The 7,810-nt window shown below is 46.0% G+C and overlaps 1 long non-coding RNA gene across 1 annotated transcript; it reads right to left on the bottom strand.

The window, feature by feature from the left end:
- Nucleotides 1–3,001: 3,001 nt before the first annotated feature.
- LOC137461779 (uncharacterized) lies at nucleotides 3,002–7,330 on the bottom strand. Its single transcript, XR_010993480.1, has 2 exons — nucleotides 6,860–7,330; nucleotides 3,002–3,169 (listed from the first exon to the last, which is right to left on the bottom strand). It is a non-coding gene; the product is annotated as an uncharacterized lncRNA (long non-coding RNA).
- Between the last annotated feature and the right edge of the window lie 480 nt (nucleotides 7,331–7,810).

Here is a 7,810-nt window from a genome sequence, read left to right as displayed (position 1 = left end):
TGGCTTCAGTTATCTGAAGAACTGACCACAAGTTCTTCCAGAACTGACCACAGGGATGTCCAGCAGAAAATCCTACACAGCTTTTATTGGAGAATTAAACTTTGAAATGCTAACTTGGTTTAAATCATAGAATCCTAGACTGGTTTGGGTTGGAAGAGGCATCAAACCTCATCCTTTTCCACCCCTGCCATGGACAGGGACACCTTCCCCTGTCCCAGGTTGCTTCAAGCCCCACCCAACCTGGCCAAAATCAAAAGTTATGAAGATTCCAGTAATATCACATGCAGGAAGTTTTTCTACCACCAAGGCTATTAATTCAAAATCAGCTCTCTAAGAACTCCCTGTTAGAGACAAACAATCCTCTTTGCCAATAATAATCTCATCAACGACATAGTGTTCTTTAATCTGCTTTTTCCCAAAATACACCACAAAACATTTGTGCACACACACTTTTTTTCATCCTTATTGAGCAATTCTCACCTCACATTGGATCTGTATCATTACCAGAATTTTGGTTTATAATGTACTTGAAAAGCTTCTTTGCTCTATTGATTGCAGCTGTGGATTTTTCACTGAGGACCTTAAAGCCCTTTATCAATTTTCTGTTCAGTTAAGTGTCTCCTTCTCAGAGATTGTCAGGTATAACCCCCTCCTCCTATTATTTAGGGCTTTTCTTTTTCAGTAGTTCAGCCCCAGTCCCTGGGAGCTGGAGACTCGAGCAGCAGGAGCTACTGTTGCTGAAAAGAAAAGATGGGCCCTGAGGAAAGCGGAATGTGGGACAGACAGATGGGGCAGGATAGAGGGGGGTGGTTTGACTCAGATACCTTGAGGGTCTGGGAAGAGAGGAAATGGATGGGTGCCTAAGAGATGAGATTGCTCTTGGCAGCATCACAGGCTGGGGAGTGAGGAACTGCGACATCAGTTTACAAATGTGAGCCATGGGTGGTCTCCCCTTGGTCTGCAGCTGTGCTCCAGAGCTGCTCTGGCCACTCGGGAGCTCAGCAGTTTGTGGGGTTGGTGACATGTTGTCATTTCACTGATCAAGGCAATGCTGGCCGGCCGCAAGGAAGGGAGGGAAAACACGGGGAAGGAGGAGAGGGAGTGGAGAAAGATGCTCAAGGAGCAATAAAATCATTGTTGGATGCAAGGAGAGAAGACAGGAAAACACAAAACACTCATAAAGAGGAGAAATACCCCGAGGTTAAAGAAAGTAAAGTGAAGCACGAGCAGCATGAGGTATTTGAGGGTCTGGGAGAAAGCACAATTCCAGCAATGGTGTCCTCCCCATCCCCCAAACATTCTTCACATTGAGAATAATGAATGTCCGCATCTAATGAGAAAATGAGGTGGGGAACTCCTGCACAATCCCCCCGCCCTCGCAGGGTTTCTGGAGCACATTCCCTTTCCCTGCCGCACAAAGGAATTGTCTTTGCAGCCTATTGTAGATGATGAAGCTCAGCCCAAATCCAGAGAAGCCATTGCAGCACTTTGTGCAAAATGTGGAACACATCCCTGTGGATCCCAGAACTCCAATCCCCCTATTCCTGTACTGAAAGATGGAATTTGTGCTCTAAGGCCAGTGGCTGTCTTGTTCCCTAATGTCTTCTCCTCCTTAGAGCCACAGAATCCCAGAGTGGTTTGGGTTGGAAGGGACAGCAAAGCTCTTCTCATTTCATTCCCTGCTATGGCCAGGGACACCTTCCACTTTCCCAGGCTGCTCCAAAGTTCGTTGATCCAACCTGGCCTTGGATAATTCCAGGGATGCAACAGCTTCTCGGGACATTCTTGTGGTGCTCTTCTCTCCTGCACAGATCCCCTTCCTTGCTCAACTTATGTTCCTCACCCTTTTCCACCATTACCAAACATCCCTCTGCAATTTTCATTACAAGAGATTATGAGCGTAACACCAACATCTGAGCCTGTCAGAGCAGTGGTGAGCCTCTGATCCAGCAAAGCAGCCTGTCACAGACAGACACCTCTGGCCAGGAAATCCTGCTTGGAATGTGACACACCCGGAACTGAGCCAGAAATTGAAACTTGCAACCAAAACCTCTGGGTCCAGAGTTGTTCCAACTGCACCTGCTGCCCATTGTGCCTGGTTCTGCAGAGCTCTACACTCAGCAATTTATGAAAGTAATACCTTCGGCTACTTCTTTTTTATGTTTTCAGACTGCTTATCCACAGCTTTGAGCATAAAATTGTTGAAATGGGAAATGGAAAAGTGCTTGGAAATCACTTGGTTCATGGAACATCTGGGTTCTGCACATGTTGCTCCTGTCTCACTTAGGATGAGGACCCACCCCAGATAACAAGGGGCAGGACAAGAGGAAGTGACCCCAAGTTGTGCCAGAGGAGGTTCACATTTGATAATAGGAATTTTTTTTTCATGGAAAGAGTGGTCAGGCATTGGCACAGGCTGCCCAGGGCAATGGCGGAGTCACCATCCCTGGAAAGGTACAAAAAAATTGTAATTGTGGCACTTGGGGACCTTTAACAGTGACCATGGCAGTGCTGGGGCAATGGACTTGATCTTAGGCTTTTCCAACCTCAGTGATTCCATGACTCTGCAAATTCCAGAAAACAGCAAATGCACAGGACAGCAAACCTTCCATGTGGGAAAACACACAGAGAAAGCTGTATCCCATCCCCTGACTGGTTGAGTGTGCAAGGGGTTTGGTCTCCTTCTTTGGCTATTTAGTCCCCAAACCCCTGTGAATTTTGCACAGCAGGACAAGGAAGAGACTTCTGTGAACAAAAGGTGCACCTGGAGAGAGGGAAGGGAAGAGGAACATGGAAAACAGTCACCCAGTCCATAGGGGGAATAATAAAAATTTTAATTGTCCTTTGCAAGCAGAACTTTCTGGGTTTTTTGAGGTCTGTGTTGATTGTTTCAGCTCTTTTTGTGTGGGTTTTTGGTTGGTTGGTTTGGGGTTTTTTGTTGCTCTTGTCCTGGTTTGTTTTTGTTTTGTTTTGTTTTGTTTTTAATTTTGGGTTTTTTTCCCCAAAAAGATGAATCTGACCTTGAAAGATCTTTCAACCACTAAACACAAAGCTATTGAGCTGTGAAAGGAGCTGCTAACCAGGAGCAAAAGATATTTCCAGAAGGGTTTGCAAGTAGTTCCTGAGGCTGCTTTTCCAGTGGACTTTGCATCAGTCCTTGTATCTGAACCTGGAGCAATTACCAAGAAGATTAGAAAGTTGCCCATTGGTGTCAGGAACTGCAGTCTCAGAGAAACAGTCTAATTAAGAATCAAATAATCCAGCATTTAGATAAACCCAGAGTAGCTTGATTGGGTCAAACCATCAGAGCTGCTGAAGGGAGAAGCGTGTCTTGTTAACCTGGAAAAGTTAATAAAATCTGAGGGCAAGGTGACCCAAGTGTGTGTCATTTCCTTGGATTTTGAAAATGCTTTTTATAAGGTTCCTCATAAAAAACATAAGGAAAATAAATAGGTATAGGAGAGAGGGAAATGAGTAATAATAACTGATTTCATTAAAAGATACAAATCAAAGAACTGCAGTGAAAGTTTGCTCCCCAGAGGAGCAGAGGTTTTCTCGGCATTGTTTTTTATGGTCTTTAATTAAATATTAAAACCAAAGTTAATTATATTGTCAATGGAAAAGATTAATTTAAAATATAGGAAATGCCAAACATCCAACTGTCTTTTGTAACAAGGCTCTGAATTGTCCATAATTTTCAAATGGATTTTCTTGGTCCTTTTTCATAAACACCCAAAGAAACTTCTCTTAAAAGCAAAACCAACAACAAACCACAGAGATTTTACCTGAAAAAGGATAAGAACAAGGAGGATTTTTTTTCCAGTCTGCTTGCCAGATCCAACAACCTGATGTTATTCTGGCCTGGAATATCCCTGCTCAGCAAAAGTCATGTCAGTCACTAAGTTTGATGTCCCCTTCTGGCTTCTGGAGCTCTGGGGAATGAGGACTGTCCATGAATTCACACATTAAAAAAATTGAAAGACACACACACAGAAATGTCCTGGATAGTGCAGTTTTTCGTGGGTTCACCTAAGCAAACAAAATGTTCTGAATATTGGGAAAAGAGGAAAGAAGATGAGTGGTTATCTGCACTCTGGTCACTCATGGAGAAAAGCAGGATTCAAAGAGGGGCTGGTATGTGAGTGTTTCCTTTTACCTTCACTGGAGATGGTGAGATGTTGAAGTACAGCATCTTTTGTGGCAAATAACAAAAGCTCAATGAGTCTGGATTATTTCAGCTGTCCCATCCAGGTGAGTGTTGTGCAACTTTTGGAATTCCTGGGGAAAAAAATGCAACAAAACCAAAGCAACAAAAAAAGAATTCCAGAATGGTTTGAGTTGGAAGGGACCTTAAAGTTCATCCCATTCCTCCCCCTGCCATGGGCAGGGACATCTTCCACTATCCCAGGTTCCTCCAAGCCCTGTCCAGCTGGGCCTTGGGCACTTTCAGGGATAGAGCAGCCACAGCTTCTCTGAGCAATCTGTGCCAGGGCCTCCCCAACCTCACAGGGAGGAACTAGGAAATGACAGATGTACCTCAGAATTCTTTCCATTGAAAGAGTGTAAATATGAGGCCCCTGCCTTCTCCATGAAGATTGTCAGCACTGTAATAACCATTCCCAGGTGTCAGATGTTTCCTGAGACAGGAACAATGACAAATGGTCAATCTATTTTCATTTCATTGTCTAATAATAGACAAATCCAGGGTTGGAAAGAACTCGTGGAGATCTCGTGGTCACCCCATAGTCTGAGCAGGTCTTTGAAGATCCATCCTGCTGCTCAAGTCCTGTCCAGTCATGTTTTGGCCACCCGCAGTTACAGAGATCCCACAGCCTTGCTGAACCTCTGTGCCGGTGTCTGGCCAGAGTTTGGTTGCCCACTGGTCTTGGCAGGCTGCAATGACAGGGATTTACAGAAACCAGAAGTTTATGTGATTGCATGAAGTACCTGCTGTTCCTACCCCTTTGCAGTGATGTTTTTACAGAAAGTTTCATGTGAGAACTTTGTCTGCAGTGTGACTGATACCAGAATGACCCCAATATTAGATGATAAAGAGGACTTTAAATAGGATAAAGAGACTGGTAACTTCCTCAAGAGCACTTGAGGAAGTTACTTCTGGAGAAGTAACAAAATTGCAGAACCAAACCATGATTCAGCTGAGAGGGAACCAAGAGAATGGAGCAACCTGGGAGGCAAGAATGAGGGAACAAAGCCTTCTACAGGTGGTAGATTTTCAGACATTCTGCTCTTGAGGGTTGGACCACAGGAGACGTGGTGAGACACTGCCCTGCTGCCCTAGCACCAGGAGTCACAGTGCCTGCCATGGTGCTTCTAATCAAGCAGCATGAAGGAGTTAGTCAGATCTCCAGTGACAGTGAGGGAAGGCACAGTTGATACATCAGAGTGATTAAAAGGGTTTTTTTCTCAGGGCACAGCTAATGATGTAAGGCTGCAGCAGTTTGACTGTAGAAATTACACTCACGATCACTGCTTGTTGTTTGTGGCGTGGGGATGCCTTGGAGGAGCCTGGAACCACGTTGTGATGGTGCTGCACGGACACGTCCAAACCAGTTTGAGAAACAGGGATGTAGAGAGACAGGGAGAAAGGGAGAGTGGGAAAAGAAACCAAGGCACAGAGGGAAGAAGAGCTTCCTGTCAGTCATTCAGGCTTTCAGCTGTGAGCTGAAACCATCCAGGTCTCCTGTGCTCTGCCCACCCTGCTGGGGGTGATGCCTCAGTTTTTAGCTTTTATATTTTTCAGATTCTGTGCTACTTTAGTGTGTGGGTCTGGCCTTCATACAAAGAGATGGTGAGCTCTCTTCACAGAGCAGGGAGACAAAACAATTCCTTCTCTAGCTTGGGACCAAGGACAACTGACCCAAATCTCAGGCCCAAGAGCACAAACAACGTGGGCTGAAGAGAGAAAAACAAGAAGGATGGGACTTCATGGGCTAAAGCTGTAATTGGACAATTAACTCCAATATGCAAATGCACCAGAACTTATAAAAGTGAGAGACCCCGTATGCGGTCGTGCATTTTGTGACCATTTTGGTTCATCTTGGGTGTAGCCCGGGCTGGGCTCTTGTGCTGCCCAAGTTGGATCTGCTGAGGCCTCCTAATAAATCCCTACTTTATTCTTTAGCTCCGTCTAGTCTCTGTTCTAAGTCAGCCTTCACAAGGCATCAGGGGAATGGACAACATCCCAGCTTTGAAAAAAATGCCAATTCTCCTCATTCTCTGGCCATGATTCTGGCATTTTAGGGCTTAGAATGTTTATTTTTGCTAATTCTGACTGGAAAAGATGAACATTTCTTATATCCATTCTACATCAAAATACCATTTTCATGGTCATGTTTCTGGTTCTTTGACACTATTCATGGTGGCTTCTGTACTGGAAATAAGACTATAACAGACCATGAAATTGCAAAAGATCCCACAGCATTTCAGAGCTTTGCTAGAAAGCTGAGGAAAATCCTTCCCTGTTCCAAGCGAGAAGAGTATGAAAAGATAAAAGTTCTTTAATTTTGTATGATCTTCTAAAGCCAATGGCAATTTAAGGTATGGAAGTTGTCTTTCAGGGAGGATGGATGGTTGGAGAGGGGGAACACCCCTCTTGTGAGGAAAGGCTGGGAATGCTGGGGTGTCCAGCATGGAGAAGTGAAGAGAGACTTTAGAGTCCTTCCAGAGCAGGAGAAGGACTTGGGACAAGGGCCTCAAGTTCCAGAACAAGGGTGAATGGCTTCCCACTGCCAGAGGCCAGAGTTAGATGGGATATTGAGCAGAAATCTTTGCCTGTGAAGGTGAGGAGGCCCTGGCACTCATGAGAGTAGAACACCTTGCTTTCATGAGGTTCCAGTACCTCAGCAGGGCCTCCTGAGTTCCACGAGGCCCAACTGCATCACCCTGGAGCATTGGTTCCATGAGGTTCCATACCCTCACTATGGTATCTTTGGTTCAACGAGGCTTCTCTGAGTCACATTAGATCCCTGGTTCCACTGGGTTCCATAAGCTCACAGAGGTCTCCTGGGCTCCAAGAGGCTGTGCTGTGTCACATTAGAGCCTTTGTTCCAAGAGATTGCGTGGCCTCACCATGTCTCCTGGGTTCCATAAGGCTGCCCTGTGACACAGAAGAGCCTTGGTTCCCTGACTGAGCAGAACCTCACGGCATCTCCTGGGTTCCATGAGCGCCTGTGGTGTCCATTTAGAGCCCTGGTTCCTTGGGATTCCATACCCTCACTATGGTTCTCGGTTCCATAAGGGCCCCCGATGTGTCACTTTAGCATTTTGGTTCCTTGAGACTCCACAGTGTCATTGTGGTCTGCTGGGTTCCATGAGGCCCCACTGTGTCACGTCTGAGCTTTGGTTCCATTGGGTTCCATAACCTCACTATCTCATGCAGTAGTCTCCTGCGTTCCATGGGTTTCAAATTTCAGACTCAGTTTCATGAGGTTCCACAACCTCCTTGAGATTGCCTGTGCCCCATGAGGCCCTGCTGTGTCACATCAGAGCCTTGGGCCAAGAGATTCCAGGGCCTCGAAATAGTCTCCTGGGCCCCATGAGGCCCTGCTGTTGCCCTGAGCAGCTGTGGCTGCTCTGGATCCCTGGCAGTGTCCAGGGCTTGGGGTGACCTGGGACAGTGGAAGGTGTCCCTGTCATATCAGGGGGTGGCACTGGGTGGACTTTAAGGTGCCTTCAACTCAAACCATTTAATATCTTGTAGGATTCTCTGTTTCCTGGAGGTAAATGGGCAGAACGAGGCCTCAGGTGATGGCGAAGGTGGGAATGAGGGGCTGATGGACCCCCAGCACAA

This window comes from Anomalospiza imberbis, chromosome 23, assembly GCF_031753505.1.
Source record: "Anomalospiza imberbis isolate Cuckoo-Finch-1a 21T00152 chromosome 23, ASM3175350v1, whole genome shotgun sequence".
Taxonomy (NCBI): domain Eukaryota; kingdom Metazoa; phylum Chordata; class Aves; order Passeriformes; family Viduidae; genus Anomalospiza; species Anomalospiza imberbis.
Note: the sequence above shows the minus strand (reverse complement) of the source record. Positions and strands in the feature narration are given on the sequence as shown.